The sequence below is a fragment of the Balaenoptera acutorostrata genome, chromosome 3 (assembly GCF_949987535.1).
Source record: "Balaenoptera acutorostrata chromosome 3, mBalAcu1.1, whole genome shotgun sequence".
Lineage (NCBI taxonomy): Eukaryota > Metazoa > Chordata > Mammalia > Artiodactyla > Balaenopteridae > Balaenoptera > Balaenoptera acutorostrata.
The window spans coordinates 102,423,189-102,440,931 of record NC_080066.1 but is presented as its reverse complement, the minus strand read 5'-3'; the positions used below and the strand labels follow the sequence as shown (position 1 = coordinate 102,440,931).

Sequence of the window (17,743 nt, the reverse complement as noted above, 5' to 3'; positions counted from 1 at the left end):
TTCGGGGTTCGGGAGGGATGGGCTACAGGTTTGAATGGCGTGTTCAAGGTGGTCCTCATTGAGAAGGTGACCTCTGAGCAGACTTGAGGGCTAGAAATCTGAGGCCACCAGCCAGCCATCAGAGGACAAGGTCAGGATTCACAAGCCATCAGACAGATGCGGAGGTGAGTCGCCACCGTGCCACGCACTGGCTTGATTCCTTCCCTCTGCCTTGGTCTCCTCAGTGTCACGTGAGATGACATCTATCCCTGTTGCTCTAAGTAATGATCGAATGACATCATATATATATATATGTGCTACCGTAGTGCCTGGCACCCTGTCAAACCTCAGCAAGTAATTGCGGCTCTCATTTTGCTACTGTTGCTGCCACCGCTGCTATTTCTCTGCATTAGTGTTGTGATAATAGCATAGACGGTATTAGGGAAAAACAGTTGGCCCTTGAACAACATGGGTTCGAACTGCACGGGCCCACTTATATGCAGATATTTTTCAATAGTAAACACTACAGTACGAAACAGTCCGTGATTGATTGAATCCGCGGATGCTGAGGAACCGCGGATACAGAAGCTGACTCTAAGCTATATGCACATTAACCCCTAGTTGTTCAAGGGTCAACTGTATAGTACTTGGTTCTGCTGTTGATTTGCGATGTGATCCTGGGCTGGTCATCTCACTTCTCCAGACCATATTTTCTCTTCTCTATAAAACAAGATTAACAATATCTGAGTCTACCTGACCCTCCAGGATATTGTGAAATTCAAATCTAAGAGGGTTTGAAGAAGTGTTTTGAAAGGTGTGTAATACTGAATGATAGTTTCATCAACTCTTCATTCTTAAATTATATAGTGAGGTTCATCCCTTGGTTCATATCTCAAGTAACATGATTGTGAAATGAGCTGTGCCTTGTTGGGGGGAAATGGCAAAAGTTCGGATGCAGTTTTCTGTTAATCAAATCAGGTTTGCCCACTGACTTAAAGTATACATGAAAATCATGGTCAAGGTTTTTCACAAGTTCATTGGAATTGTGTTTTCCTGATTGAAAAATGTGATCCCAATAATGATTAAATATCAGAGCAAATCTTTTAAGAGGATGTATCGCATGAAGCAATTGAGTTACGGCAAGAAGTAAACTGATAAACTATAGAATATATGCATGTGCAGATAGATTCCTATGAGATGGAAATAAGGGCGTTTTGCTGACCAGCTGGCTTTTTAAATGCCATCTATAGGAACAGAAGACTAATTGTTTCTATACAAAAGGCAAAAGCAGAATCTCTGTATTCCAAAAGTGGCCTCATTTTGCCTCTTCCAGGAAGCCTTCTCTGACCATCAAGGAAATCCTCTGAATGTTTTCTTACCCAATAGCATATTAAACTTACTTTCGTTCTCTTTTTCTTTTAAAATTGCTATTACTCCTTGTGTTTCTCTCTCTGGATGCTTGCTTACATGTTATTTACTCATAAAGCTATTTATTTCTGTTTTGGTGAATGAGCATTTTAAAAACATTGAAGTATTTGTTTTTAAAACATCAAAGCATTTGGTAGTTTATTCTTATTTCTTATCATAATTATTTGCCTCTTCAACAAAGGATTTTCACTAAAGCAGTTAGTACTTGATGTGTTTGTTTCTCCGTCTGAGGGGGAAAATATCCTTTATTCAAACTCTTTAATCTTTCTGAACCGTGAGGTTGCTGTTACCCCCGAAGACTCTGTGCACACGTGTAGCCTCTATTTTTTTCTTTAAGGGTAGCAGTCTTGAGGGTGCTTGGAGTTTGCAGTGAGCTTGTGTCCTACCTTAGAGCTGAGATTCTAAGTTTTAAAGAAAAAAAACGAATTGAGTCAATGCCAGAAAACTCCGAACCTGCCTCCTATGCGCCTTCCCTCTGTGCCCATGGACAGATTTCCAGCATCAAGATGGATCCCTTGGTCTCTTCTGAAAGTCAGATGTTTATTTTCTTTTCTCTGAGAATGAAGATGAAAGTGAATTTTAGTGATTGTGAGCAACTGAGTTTCAGCACTGGAGGCCAGCTTTGTTAGCCTAACCACAGAATGGTCCCCATACAAGGTGACCGGGAAACACTTGCCAGATAGATTTTTTTTATGGTGACTGAAGTGGAGTACATGTCAGAGATTTAAAAATCCAGCGTTCTGAATCTTGGCCGCAGGGACTCTGCCAGCATTGAGAGAGACGTGAGCATCTCTTAAGTGGAGCTGGTCTGCATCCCTCTGCACACCCCACATTCCTAGTTCAGAACTGTCGGAATTGTTACAGTTCTGCTGAACTCAGATACGAGTTTCTAGTTTCATCTTCTATAACAGCATTTAACGTTCCCATCACTGGCACTGATTTAAAGCAAACAGATACATATCTTCTTAAACTGGGCTGGGATCCTGTTTTCTAGTACGATATAGTCTAAGAATTAGAAGGAACCTTCCTGATCATCTAATTCAGTGCCCTCATGTGGCACATGAGAAACGAGACCTAGAAAGATGAAGATGACTTCTAGGGTTTGTACGCCTTTAGCTAGGAAGACATTGATAATGCCGGACACTTGAGAGGATGTAGAAGAGCCTCAGCGTATGTCTTCACTTCCCCTGAATTTAAACAGTAATTTGCTGCACTTAATGTTGGTAACAGCTTTTACTGGGATGATCGATTTTAACATTTATAAATGAGAGTAGCCATTCTTAGAATCATCAACAAAATCCAGCTACACTTGTGCAAATCCAAAATACGTCCTACGTTGTGAAATTATCCAAAGTCCTCTTCAGGATCTTCCAGTAGGAATCCAAATCTTTGAATAAAAAGATACTATGTATAACTCCAACTATGAAATAATATGAAACAATATGTAGATTTGGAGCTGTTTTCCTTTGACCCCCATCAATCATTTTAAATATTAGCTATAAGTTAAATACTAACTATGACAAATTCGTATTGCGTACTCAGGCCTGTGCAATCTTCATTTGTGGCATGAGACCACTCTGCCACCACAGACATAACATTCACCAAATTGAGAACCAGAACTCAAAACATCAGCTCTTGTCTGTACCAGCAACACTGAGTACTATCTCCTATTTTTCCTTGCTCTCTGATAACCTTCAGGGCAAGTCGTTTTAACTTTTCCACACAGATTCTTTCTCTACCAAATAGGGAATAACAACCCTTTACAGGGTCATTACAAGGATAAAATGAAATCATGATTGTGAAAGTACTTGAAGTATTCTCTAGGACTATGTATTAATCTCTTAGTTTATGAACAAACATGAAAGCTTTGCAAAGAAATTCTTGAACATCGCTTATTCCCACAAGCTTGTTGAGGGTCTTCAAGCATGAGTGTGTCCCTTCCTGAAACTATTTGCAAATGGTCATCTCTAGACCATTCCTGTTTTTCAGCTCCTTTAACAGCGTATACAGACATCTAGTAGTTCATCTTACATTGGTTTATATAGTCTTTTTGCACTGTAAAATAAGAGTTTTCACTGTCAATATGCCCATATTTCTACTATCTCTAAGTTACATTTGTTCCAGGGAAAGGTAGGTCAGCTCCTTGACAAGGAGCCAGAAATTCGCCTTCATCAGACAGAATCTGTCTGAGATTCTTTGTCCTGGTGCCTGTCAGAGAAGTAGCCACTCCGATAAACTTTCCAATTGCTTTCTAAACTTGCCTGACAACGTTCAGAAAATCAGCACGACCTGCCAATATTCTTCCTCTCTTGAAATTATGAATAATGTCTGTGCTTGTTCCCTCCTCTGTAAGACACATAAAATTACTCCACTCCCTTGGCCTTTTTAATAGATATTTCTTAAGAATTAATGACATAATGGCTATTCCCTGAGCATTTGGTGGGAGTGGGGGTAGGGAGGGGTGGTGATGGTCCCGCAGACACTGGTCTATTGAAACTTCCTGGAGCCAAAAGCTTTCAGTTGTAATTGGGTCACTTTGGCCAGGATCGTAGCTGTAACTCTCAAATCCCAGACTTGGTGTCTCAGTTTAGTGGGGAGGGGAGATGAGTGGAAGGAGAACATAAATTTATAGGGTTTTCATAATCTGTTGCCTTCCAAGTTTATATAATTTCAGCTGTTGTGTACAAAGATAATTTCTCTGGGCTGCCCTGGTAAGGTATGTGCATTATTTCCCACCCCCCCAGGAATGGGAATGCATTTGCCAAGCCCTTTCTATTACTCATGTGTTTGAAAAATGAGCAGTGAGGTTAGGGGTTATCATCTATGGCAGTGAGTGAAATCACTTGCCCGTGTGTTGTTTGCACCAATATATGACCTTGAGGTCATTGGTGCTATGTCCAGATTCCTTGAGTGATATCTGGAATGATCTGGGCTTCCCTGTTCTTTGGTTTTAAAGGCCCCTGACTGGCCAAATCTACTGAAAGCGAACGGGAGCTTCTACTCCATGACAAGCACCAACTTACAGAAATTCTGCCTTGTAAATTTTATGTGGAAATAAGACAGCCCAAAAAGTTAAGTTGTACTTTTACTTTATTTACTTATTTTTTTTAAAAAAGGTCATTAGAACTTGTCAAGTATGGATATCAATGATTCTTTCAGAATGTTGAATCTGAATATTATTCTTGGAGTTAGACTATGTTTCTCTTGTTGGCTGTTAAACAGTAACTTAATCTGGACTTGTACCTCAAGCCAGCTACAGGATCGTATGGTGCTCAGTTCCTACCCACACCACAAGAGGACACCTTCGAATGCTGAGCTCTGCAGAGCTAAATTAGCCTCTGTCCTAGAGCCGGAGCCATGGAGCCTACAAGAGTGTAACTACCCCTCGAGGATCCTCTTCCGTCTTGTAAAATCTCTTTATTGTGGACCATGGGGCCAAATTTCACAGCAAATTATCCACTCAAAGTACTGGGAGCCAAAGGAATATTAGAAAGGCTTGTAGGTATTAGTAGAATAGAAATCATTAGTAGGCATAGTTCCAGTGCTTAGAATGAATGACTGCAGTATAAAAATTTATGAAGTATTAGACTTAGCCCCTTTGGGACTGATTCTGGAATCACCTCCCCACTACACACACACACGCACGCACGCACGCACGCACACACACACACACACACACACACACTTTTTAAAATTGTCCATATCTGAAGGGAGGGGAGATGTATTTGAATATAGATTTGGGGTTCTCTAATTGGAAAATAAAGAAGTTTGATTAGATATTACACGATATCCTATGAGACAACCAGTGTAAATATTTGGGGTTTTTTTAAAGTATTTTATTCTTTACTCCTAGTTGAGTAAAGTTTTGGAAATCTCACCTATATTTTCCTGGACCTCATTCATTTATGCTTAATACAGGACGTTTTCTAAGACCGGGACTGGCCGGAGCTAGACAGTGGTTTGAGCCTGAGTGCCAGTGCGGGGACCTTGGTGGTGGCAGTGACTTCTCTGGCCTCCAGTTTTAAGCTAGAAGTATGTGAGGAAATTACAAGAATGACCAAAGATCTTATATGTGTATTTAAGTCACAAACCCAGGTCATATGGGTGCTTCCAAAATGAACTCATAAATGCCTTGCAGAGTGCACACATCTCCAATATACACAAAGATCAAAACAGCCCCATACACATACACGTGCGTCCACAGGTATGTGCTTAACACGAACAGAAGTCTTAATAACCTTGTATTTATGTAGAATCTTTCAAGTGAAGATGACAACAAGCTTTCAATAGCAATAATAATGGTTAATGTTACGTGAGCGTTTTTTGGCTAAGTGCCTAGCATGTATTAATTTATCCAGTCATCACAAGAACCCAGTGAGATGGTTCTATGATTATTGCCATTTTGTAGGTGAGGAAGCTGGAACTCAGAGGGGTTATGTAACTTGCCCAGCATCGCACAGCTCTTAAGTGGCAGAGCAAGGAGATGAATCCAGCAACAGCCCCAGAATCTGTGTTCTTAATCACTTGACAAATGGTCTGTTGGTCTGAATTTAACTACACGTCCTGACTTTATATTCACTTGGAGAAGTCTGAATTTTATTTCCTGGTCATTGTTTAGTGAAAAGAGCTCTGGCTTCGGTGTCTGTAGACCTGGTTTCTACTTACGGCTCTGACCTTAGCCAACTGTTGAATCTTGGGCAAGTTCTTTAAATTCTCTGGGTCTCAGGTCTCTCATCTGTCAAAAGGTAAACTTTAATTAGATGAATTCCAAGGATATGGTCATCACTTCTACTTTGCAAATGGGAACACTCAAGATCCACCAACTTTTGTCTTATTTATTAGAGGGCAGATAGACAGGGGCGTCACATGTGAACCAACATCTCTGCGCTCAGACCCATAGATCAGACTGCCTGACACCATCAGCACCACGGTGTATGAGTCACAGGTATGTGGGAGCTCAGGGAGCAATTGTTAGGATTTTAATAATCCCCTAATCTTAAGAGACATAAACGTATTGGAGGTTTATTTTAAAATAAGCCAAGTTTCTCTATGTCCTGGGGTATTGAAGGGCTGGAATCTGATGGGGAAAACTGCAATGGAAAGGCGCCAGAGGTCTGGTCTTGAAGGTAACTAGTTAGCAGTTGTGTGTCCAGTCACGTAACCTCTCTGGCCTTAGTCTCCGTAACTGTCATGGCCTCTGGAGCGGATGTTTCTAAAGATGCTTTCCAGATGCAAAGTATCAGATCATATCTGTACGTGGACACCTTCACACACGCATTTTAAAACTGAGTGTATACATATGAGTGTGTGAGTAGAGTGCAACCTCAGATTTGGACCTTGCTTCGTCAATGAGTAATGTGGGATATACTGCAAACCAGCCTCACAAACACAATGTTTCTTCCCCCAAAGATGCAATATTTCCCTCCTCACACTTGTCTCTACTTAACAGAAAATGTCTTTGGCGGCAGCAGCCAGTGGCCGAGTTGGCCAGCCCCCTTCCGCTGGTGTGGCACTCTCCCCTCCATCTCTCCATAGCGTTGCCAGGGTCCAGAGGCCAAGCCAAGAGTTCAGTTTTCACCAGACACAGCCGTCCACGTGTTTCCTAGGACAGTCTTGCTTGCCCCCAGTACTATGGCTACACTTACAATTTTTGATAAAGTACCTTTTGGCCCAGAGCTTGATTTCCTTTAGGCCTGACCTGGTTTCTCTCCAGCTGAGGCTAATTTGCATGGCTGTAAACACGGGCCCGACAAAGCTCACCAACTGTGATAAAAGCTAAGGAAACCTGAGACCGTTGGAAACTCCAAAATCCGCCTTCAGTATCTGAGGCTGACTCAGAGTCACGCCTCAGCCCAGGAGGCTGCCAGCGTGCAACAGCTAAAGAAATGTTATTCTGATTGATCTGATTAGGGCGGCAAGGTTAGCCATGGTCAATTTACAAAGACAGTATGAGAAGAAGTCATGTGTGTAGGCAAGTTATGGGTCAGCGAGGCCCCTGCCAGAAGTTTTGAAAAGCCACAGCTCTGCCAGGACCATTATCAGATCTCCTCAGTGGGGTACAAATGGGATTGGAGGGTTAGGGGCCCTCCAGAGAAATGAATGACAAAAGGGATTGGGCTGGGAAGAGCTGGGGAGTGGTGCTTGCTTGCAGCTGGATTTCTTCGCGGCCAAGCCCTTTACATGGACTTCCCCAGTGCCCTGTGAGGAGGACTGCCCTTAGCCCCTCAATCGTAAGGGAGAGGAGAAGGTGGGGAGGCTAATTTGAAAGGGCCGTGAGGCTCTAGATTGACCCACAGGAGCAGCCAGATGGAACCTATTGGGCATTTTCGTCCCTTCCTTCACCACCAGAGTGGTTTAATTGGGATCTGGCTCCAGGCCCTGGTTACTAAATAACCTGAGTTTTAGTGTTTTCATTTTCATTCATTAACTTTTATGCTAGGTACCTTATTAGTCACATTAGACATTTTGCATGTGCAAAATGTCCTAGGAGGTGGGGGGGGGGTGGTCTTTAAAAATAGTATAGAGCTGCAAGGACCAGGGGGTTAATTCAGGACTTAATTATCACATCACTTTTGACTGTCTTGTAGACTCTTGTACAACTTCCTTAGTTTACAACAAACACAAAAACTAACTTTTAAACTTTGCTTTCAAGTTGTTATGGCATTGGTACTGATTCTGAAGACCTTGGATCTTTCATTCTGGGTGTGGTCCTTTTCCTCCCTGCTCAATTCAGGAACATAAATGAGTGTTACTTACAACATTGGGTAAGGTACATTAATTAACAAAGAAAGATGGCTTTAAAATGAAGCCAACTGAAAGCCACAGTGCCTGAGCTGGGCCTCATTATAAATAGTTCACTCTGTACTATAATCATCTTACTAATGGAAAAAATGAGACACTGAGATGGTTGCTTAGAGAAGAATGTAGTTCAGAAAAGCAGCAAAATGCCTAAAGCATACGAGATGTTTAGAATGATTTAGTAAGGCATTGGAGAAACTGGGCCATGTGATGTTTTTGTTGTGTATTACTTATGCTCTTGGGATGTGGAGGTATCTGAACAGTTCAGCTCTGTAGGACACAGCCATTCCGTTGCCATCAGTGGAAGGGATGAGCTTCTGAGGCTGAAGGTATGTGGAAAAGAAAGTAAGATTCACAGGCCAGCACATGGAGTTCACACCAATTGGCTAAGATCTTGGTGTGTGTTTGCCTCAGAGCCACCAGGAAGCCAGTTTCAAGGCTTCCAATCAGCTGCTTCCTCCAGCATACCCAGGGCACCAAGAGTCACGACTAGTCTAAGTATGGAAGGTGGTCGCGTCGTGGTCAGCAGGGCTTTCTGGAAACCAACCACACAGGCCTGGCTTTTTCTTTTGAGTCATCACTTTATCCATGGGGTAAGTCCCTTCATCTTTCTAAGGCTCCTCCGTACCACTTCCTCATCTGTAAAGTGAGAATAATAATAGTACGTATTTCAAAGGGTGATTGTGAGAATTAAAATAATCTGTGAAGTGTTTAGCTGCGTGTCTGATGCATAAATATTTGCTGGTTCAACCACACTATCGCCACCATCATCATGACCATCAGGAGTAGGAATAAGGACAATGGAAAATCCCTTAGTGTCACCCCTAAAAGAGAACAGGAGGTTGGATTCCAACCAGAAGCTTCATCTCTCATGCAGGGATGACTCCTGAACCTCCAGAGGGCTAGCAGACGTCCATCTCACCCCCTCATTTGTCTGTCTGTGTCCCACTGGGACACAGCTGTGTAATTAAAACAAATGAATTTAAGCTAGATGCTCAGAGATGAACGTCGTCAAGGTGTGCCAAGAGAAAACCATGCAGTACAACAAAAAGGTGATAAAATTTGTCAGCGTTTTCCAGTACTATTTTTATTTGGCTTTCATAGTAATCTATGTTGCTAGTACAATTTTTAAGTATGGCGGCTGTTGGGAGGCAACTTAAGGGTGCTTCCTTAAATCCTTTTAGAACATGATAGGCTATAAATAAATAAATATAATCATGTCTAGAATCACTGATTTAGGTGATGATGATGTTCTTTAAAGTGTGATATTTTAGGTTGGTTTCTATATTAATAATCAAATTGAATCGACTTATAGTTTATTTTCAACAACATAATGAATGGATTAATTTTAAGAGTCGAGCAATATTAAAAGACCTAAGAAAAACAAAGGTCCTGAAAACCTCAACAAATTTCAAGCCATTTTTCGTACAGACCATTCTCTGGCCAAAATGAAATTAAGTTAGAAATAATTTATCAATAACAAAAAGATAATTTACATATGTCAATAACAAAAACCTCCTTGCCTTTTAACATTTACATTCACACCTGCAAATAACTCACGGATCAAGAAAGAAGTTATAATGGGGTTCAGAAAACCCTTATAATTCAAACAATACTGGTTATTAAGACTCAAAGGATATCACTAAAATGTATGGTCATGAGTGTTTATATTAGAAAAAAAGGTCAAAAATAAAGCATCCAAAATTAACAGCTAGAAAAAGAAAAACAAACCAAAGAAATTAGAAGGAAAAATTAGGTTGAACAGAAGGAAAAGCCATTTTTGCAGGTCAAATGTTATCAAATATTTAGAATTTCATATGGTTCAACCTAATGCATTTTAAGATGAGAATGGAAATTTTTAAAAAAAATTTAATACAATATAGAAGATCGATAAAGTCAAAAGTTTATTCTTTGAAACCAAAATTCAGTAACTTTAGGCAGGATTGAGCGAAACATAAATAAAGATAATAGGAAAGTAAAAGTGAATGTAACTATAGATGCGATAGAAATGTATAAGATAAGAGAATACCGTGACCAAACTTTTGGCAATAAATGAAAATAACATAAAATTTAAAACTTTCTTGAAAAATATAAATTACCAAAACAGAGTCAAGAAGAAATAGAACACTGGAATGTTCTATAAATATTAAGGAAATTGGGTCCATAGTTTAAAATCTTCTTATGAAGAAAGTTACAGGCCCAGATGGTTTTATTACACCAAGCATTTTCTTCTTACACAAAATACTTGAGAGAATAGAGAATGTTACGCTCAAAGCTAGAATACAGTCTTGATAGCACTACCAGACAAGGACAGGAAGTGAAAGAAAAGTTACAGGTCAGCTTCTCTCATATAGATGTGGAGATCCTAAACAGAGTATTAGTAAATGGAATCCAGCAATGAATAAAAAATTATTATAGCGAAAGTATTGAAGTAGACCTAAATAAAAGGAGAGACATAGTCTTTTCATGAATAGGAAGACCAATATTATAAAGATGTCAGTTAGCCCCAAATTGATTTCTAGTTTCAAAGTAATTCCAATCAAAATCTAAGTAGGATTATTTGGAATTTGACAAGCTTATTCTAAAAATTTGTATAGAAGAGCAGAGTTTCAAAAATAACCTTACACATGATGCTTAGTGAAAAAAGCAAGTCACAGAAAAATGGTTCCATTGGCCTGAAGTTAAAAACATAAAAAGCCAAAGAATTTTATGGAATCATGCATTTGTGGCAAACTGTTTTTTAAAAAGCAAGGGAATAATAAACATAAAATTCAAAAAAATTTGAAAATTCTGACAAAGAAAAACCAGGTAGGATGCTTATTCTACCTCATATCAAGAAAAATAAAGCAAAAGGCAGTAAGGTAGCTATAGTGTGGTAATAATTGGCACAGAAAAAACAAAGATCAATGGAAAGAATTGAGAGTTCAGAGGCAGATCCATGCATATCTGGAAACTAATATATGACAAATGTGGTCTCTCAGATCAGTGGGCAAAAATGACTATTAAAGAAAAGTACTTTAAAAATTGGAAAAAATAAATATATATCTCTCTCCAAAAGAAAGTAGATTCCCTCCCTCATGTTATGAATAAAGATCAATTCCAGATGTATCAAGCACATAAATGAGAAAGGAAAAAGTTAATAGTTTTTAAAAAAAAAAGAATATAGGAGCATATTTTTTAACCTCACATGGAAAAGACACAAAAAGCATATCAAATAAGAAATAAGTACATTAAATAAAATTACATTAAAAAATTTTAAAACTCTTGCTCCTCAAAAGGTACCACAAAGAGTATGAAAAGATAAGCCACAAGCTTGGAGAAGACATTTGTAACATATTTAACTGAAGAAGAATTACTACCCAAAATATATGTAGAATTCTTACCAGTCAGTAATAAAATGGTTACCTTCCAATAGAAAGATGGGCAAAAGATATGACCAGGCTTGTCATGGAATGAATGGTCACTAAATGTATGAAAAGATGATCAACAAGTCAACAACTAGGGAAATGAAGAGATACCATTTTAGGCCCACCAGCTTGACAGAAATCAAAAAGTATAACTGTTGAAATGTTGGGAGGGTGTGAAGCAGTAAGAACTCTGATTGCTGCTAATGGGAAGGTCAGTTGTTCTATATACTTGGAAAACAGTTTGGCTCTGTCTAGTTCACGTGAACACGTGTACATCCTCTGCTCAAACTTTTGCAACTTTGTACCAGGAGACTCGTGAGAGTGTTCGTAAAAGCATAGTTTATAATAGCAAAAATCTGAAAATGACAACAATGGCCATCAACATCAGAGTGGAGGAGTATCACAGAATACTACACAGCTTTTATAAAAAAGACTCAACTGCAGCTACCTGCATCCACACTGATGATTCTTAAACACCATGTTCAATGGAGAAAGCAAGTCACAGAAGAATGATTCCATTGGTCTGAAGTTAAAAACATAAAAAGTCAAAAAATTTTATGAAATCATACGTTTGTGGCAAAACCTTTTTTCTAAAGCAAGGGAATCATAAATATACAATTTAGAAAAAATGGTCCCTTTGGAGGTGAATTGTAGGGGAAGATAGAGGGCCTTCGAAGGTGTTAACAGTTCTTGGTTTGGTAAGGTGTACGCCGTACATGGTTTACTTTTGTCGTCCTTTAAACTATACATAAACGTGCACATGCTACTCTTTTCTATAATATTTCACAGCTTTTAAAATTGTTAAAAAAGAAAGATTTCCTGTTGCCCCCCGTTCTGCTCCCAACTTGCACCCCAGGGGTACCAGTTTTCAATGCCCTTTCTGGCCATCTGTCTGATATTCTGCTGTCTATTGTGAATACAATTTTAAACAGTCACCATGGACTTCCTATTTTGGTAGACAGGGGTTTTTGTATTTCAGAATTCTATGTGAATTTATAAAAGCTCATTTTTAAAAGAATACAGTTCCCTTTCTGAATTTATAAATTACAGTTTCTTCACATTTTCCTTTGCTTTTTACTTTCCTTCTGTCCCTTCTTCCAAGTTTCTCTTTTTGCATTTTTTTGTTTGTGACCTCTGTATTTCACATTAGAGGATTATCTCAAATAATTGGTGATCCTTGGCTGCTATTTTATGTATAAGATCAAGGCATGATAAACCTGGATGGAAGCTCAGTGTGAATGGATGAGGTTTGCCCAGTGATGGGTCTCCCAGTAGGGTAAACAGTTGCAGACCAGCCATTTCATTTGGGTGGGCCCTGAATGACAGCATCTGTTTATCTTTGCTCTTAGACTGATCCATTTTTCCAGGTGGAATTTCTCCAGGCACCTGACTCTGGGGGCTGGGGTGTCAGCCTGACTGCCAGTTTTCTGAGAGAGAATCCAAGAAAGGATGTGGAATTTTGAAAATGACTCCATTCCAGTACAAGACCTCAATCCCAACTTCTCCTGTGCCTGATGTCCACGAGTCCCAAGTCTGTCTGGTTGAATTTGTCTAGAAACTATACTTCCCGATAATGATAAATGGGATTATGCACCTGGCACCTAGTTGCACCATATACTAACTTTTAAATAATCCCCTTATTTTTAGCTCCCTACCTCACCCTTCCCCAGCACGTGGTGCCTCTAATTCATGCACGTCCAAGGTTCTGCCTTCCTCTGCAGACAATTAGGTTTGTCCTTCTGTCACTCTGCCATGGAATTTACCCCTCTTCCAATTACTTTTGCCTTCGTGTTTCTGTTTGGAAATTAAGGGGGTCTGCTAGTTTCGCTGGAGGTAGATTGTGTGTTTCTGATCCTCAGTGTTCTCATTTGGGGTTGATTTTATAAGAGAAAAGGAAGTGGGCAGGCCTTTACTGTGCTACCTTAAAACTCAAAGTAGTTGTGATCTTCACCTCTTAGAGGCTATTGCCTTGTTGCAACGTGAATGGATGAGGCACGCACATCCTTGCTGGAAGGAGATGTATTGCTAGGGAAGGAACACAGGAGTAGAAGTAGGACCCCTGGAGGACCCTGAGCAAATCACCTACTGTGTGCTTGTTGCACTCATACTATCAGAAGGTGACCTGTCCATATGAGGGAACCTCAGGGAACATATATTCATGATTCTAGCCAAGATCGATATAGAGGCTCATGGCGAATAAATATTTTGGATCGTGATGTTACTCCATTCCCATGGATGACTGAAGAATATAATGTGTTTTCTTTCCGTGATAGATGGGCCGTGAGAGTAAGGAGTATGATAAAGACTAATTTTAGGGGAAATGTGCTGGGTTATAGACCGTAAGCCTTAACCAAAGCTTGCAGCAGTTTTAAAATATGTGTATACCATGCTCTTTCATCTTTCCTTTCTTCCTAACATTTCCTGGAATCGTCATTTTATGTTTATAGAAGGAACTCAGGGAGCCTCCTTAGAAACAATGCGGTGCTTATGTCATCTGTTGTTACCCAGAAAGTTAACAGGGTAGAATGACTTAGGCAGTAAATAGTGCATGTTACAGCAATAGCTGTGAATTAGAACTATGTGCGAGGTTGTTCTAGATGAAGTATGTCCGTAAAAGGAAAAAGGAAAGTAGCCCTAGGTATCTTTAAAGAGGAAGTGTTTCTCTTTGAGTTTTGTCACCGATTTTGCTGTCTAGTGTCTGGAGGCCCTGAAGCTAGGGGTGCCCACTGTCACTAGCTCTTCACCTTCCAAGCAGGAGTGAGAAAGAGCCAGGTAATTTGCATCATGGTACACTCGGAAATCAAAGGCCATCCATCATTTCTGATACCTTGAATGCAATGATTATCATATCAAAGACATACGATGACATTGAAGATAATAACTTTTCTGTTGCCCATTATCTCTAACCAGCTTGGAGTAATTATTAGCATGTGTTCTTTTCAAAAGCCTAACACTCTAAATTTTGGAGAGAAAAGCCCTATTTGAGCCACCAAGAATATGCATGAGACTGGATTCAATGTCTTAATATTAAGTGAGAAATTATATAAATAAGGCAGGAAGCCCAAAGGTCTTATAAACTTTGTTATTTATAATCCTTTGGAGGGCAGTATGGCTGTCTGTGTACCTGGGATTGGCCTTATCTGAGAAAGCCGTACTCCTTGACTGAGCACGTAGCTTTGAAAGAGGACTCCATGGAAATTGATAGAGGAAGGGGTACATTTCCAGCTAGTTAGTTAGCAGAAAAAAAAACTCTGGGAATTAGGGATTATATAAACGTACAAACATATATCAGGCTCTGTGCTAAGTGCCAGTGATAGTAAACAAAATACTTCATTCATTCATTCATTCATTCATTTGCAGTCACCTGGCTACTCAAAGTGTTATCCATGGTCCAGCAGCATAAGTATCACCTGGAAGCTTATTATAAATAAAACATTCTCACTCCTTGTATTAGTTTCCTAGGGCCAACTTAAACTACCATGAACTGGATGACTTAAAGCAACAAAAATTTATTGTCTCCACGGTTCCAGAGACTACGAGTCTGAAATCAAGGTGTTGGCCGAGCCATGCTCCCTCTGAAACCAGTAGGGGAATCCTTCTCCCCCTCTTCCTATCTTCTGGTGGTTTGCTGGCAATCTTTGGCATTCCCTGGCATACAGCTGCCTTCATCAACACTTGACCTTCTCCTGGTGTGTCTCTGTGTCTTCACATGGCCATCTTCTTAAAAGGATGCCAGTCATATTGGATTAGAGGTATACTCTCCTCCAGTATGGACCTCATCTTAATTACCTCTGCAATGACCCTATTTCCAAATAAGGTCACATTGTGAAGTGTTAGGGGTTAGGACTTCAACATATCTTTTTTAGGGGGAATACAGTTCCATCCAAAACAGGTCTCATCCATACCTGGTGAACGAGATTTTGTATTTTTCATGATGTCCCTGTTAATTCACAGGCACCCTAAACTTCTAGAGGATATCCCAGAGGTTGTTAATTGCCTTACACCATAGACAGTTTTTTAGTGTCTCCACCAAACTTCTCTAAGGGCTTTGCCTACAGGATACAGAGGTATATAGGATGGAGATGTTTCCCATGCAACTTAGGAGTAATGGAGAGAAAGCTTTCCCTTTGCTCCTCGATGCTAGGTCCAGTAGGGTGGGAAGGGGAAGAGAAGGAACATTTACTCTCCCAGTCTTTGCTAGGCATGCAGATTGGTTATTGAGACAGGAATTTGAAGTGAGATTGCAATAAAGAAATGTAAAACAAAAAACAAGTAAAACATGACTCAGAGGTCCTGTGGCATCATGCCTCTGGTGTATCAGGAGTAATGAACCACTGTGCTCCAATCCCTCCTAAAACAGAGTAAATAAATTCTTCTCCCTGCTGTTAGAGCACGAGTTACATGTATGGAATAAGTTCCTGGCTTTGAGAAAGTTGAGCCATGATGACTGGAGACCACCTGAAGGTACGGAATTGAGCTTTCCCAGGTTGTCCTGACATTAACATCTGTCCCAAAGAGAGTCCCTGTTTCCTCTCACTTTCTGACCACCAAAGCTTAGTATTCACATCATCAAAGTCAGAGTCTTGAATATTTGTTTTGTTTTTTGTTTTATGTTTCACTGGAAGTTGGTATCTTCATACTCTTCTGTTCTTTTTCTTTTTTCTTTTTTTCTGCCGTATAGCCCTCTGTCTAGTTGCTTCTCACTAGCTTAGTTGTCAGTGTTTTAGAATTGTTTCATATTTATTAAGGCAAGCACTCTTTAAGGGGCCTTGAGCACTAGGAAATCATAGGATGGCGTTTCTCGTCTGTACCTTGGTGTGACAGTAGTGTTGGTCCTGTCTGCAGACAGGACAATGAATGCACTGATGTCTCTCCTGAGTCTCTGATCAAGAGTAAACGCATGTGATTTTGTTTTTGGAGTCTGTTCTCTACATAACAGGAAAACTCCAAAACCAGCAGAAGTACCTCCTCCCCACACCCGCCCCCCAATCCCACCGTGCCCTTCCCTCCCTGCCCCACCGCAGCCTTCACCTGCTGTGGCCTTCTCTCCCCATTTGCTTTCTGAACAGAATTCACTGGCCCGAAAAGCAATAAAAGGGTTTTTCTGTCTCATCAGTAAGGGAATGGGATGCCAAATATGTTCTCAGACGCCGGACAGGATGACAATTTGCCTTTTCACATTTCTTGGGGAAGAGCCTAAATCCTTAAAGTAAATTTCATCTGAGCAATTTTACGTGTCCCCAGAAATAAGGCCATGGAAGAGATTCAGACCTAACAGTTTGACAGAACAGTGCAGCTTAGTTTTCCTTGAAACATTTGGTGGCACAGATATCAGGCTGCGTGTGGAAAGCTTATTTTAACGCCATTTATCAGGCCAGTTGATGGAGGCCACTACCCAGAAGCGTACCCACCCACGCTGGCCATCAGCGGCGAGGGCTCGTTTACACCGAGTCACGTGACATTTCATAATGTGGCACCGTGGAGCCCGCCAACCAGCTCCTCTGGGTGTGATGCCAAAGAGCGGCAGGGGGTGGAGTGCAGGAGAAGAAGGGACAAGGAACCTGAGTCAGCATTTATTTTCCTGGGCACCAACCAAGAAACAAATGCATCTGTCCAAGGGAGCGCTCATTCTCCCTGAGGAGAGAGCAAGATGGCTGCCAACTTTGGTCCTGCTATTCTCCCCTCCAGCTGGCCCTAGCTCTTGGTACTGGCTGGGAAAAGTAGTTGCTTACCTGCCTCCTCTCCAGTCACCATCACATTAGCAGTGTCAGGGAGGGCACAAGGCTGGCCACAGCTGTGAAGTGGGATTGTGTCAGTTGCTTATTCCCATGATTTTGGGGGGGGGGGGTGGTGGCGTGGGGAGAGGGTGCATATAAGGCCTACGTCCACGGGCTACCATGCCTCATGACCGTGTATCATCTTGCGTTACATCTTGGAATGTCCACTGGGAAACACTCTGTTTTCCAAATTAGATTTCTATTACTTATAAAATAAGGATTTCCAATTTGGGGAGTATGTGAATGGGTGAGAGTTAAATGAGAGTAAAAATATTAAACCTAGGGGTTCCCTGATATATACCCTATCTCATCCCCAGAAGATACCGCTCTCTCTAATCCAGCCAAAATTCAGAC

At 40.6% G+C, this 17,743-nt stretch overlaps 1 protein-coding gene across 2 annotated transcripts in view; it reads left to right on the top strand.

Annotated features, from left to right (window-relative positions):
- Positions 1-17,743, top strand: part of FMN1 (formin 1) — a 425,289-nt gene that overhangs the window by 212,070 nt on the left and 195,476 nt on the right. The window lies entirely within an intron of this gene.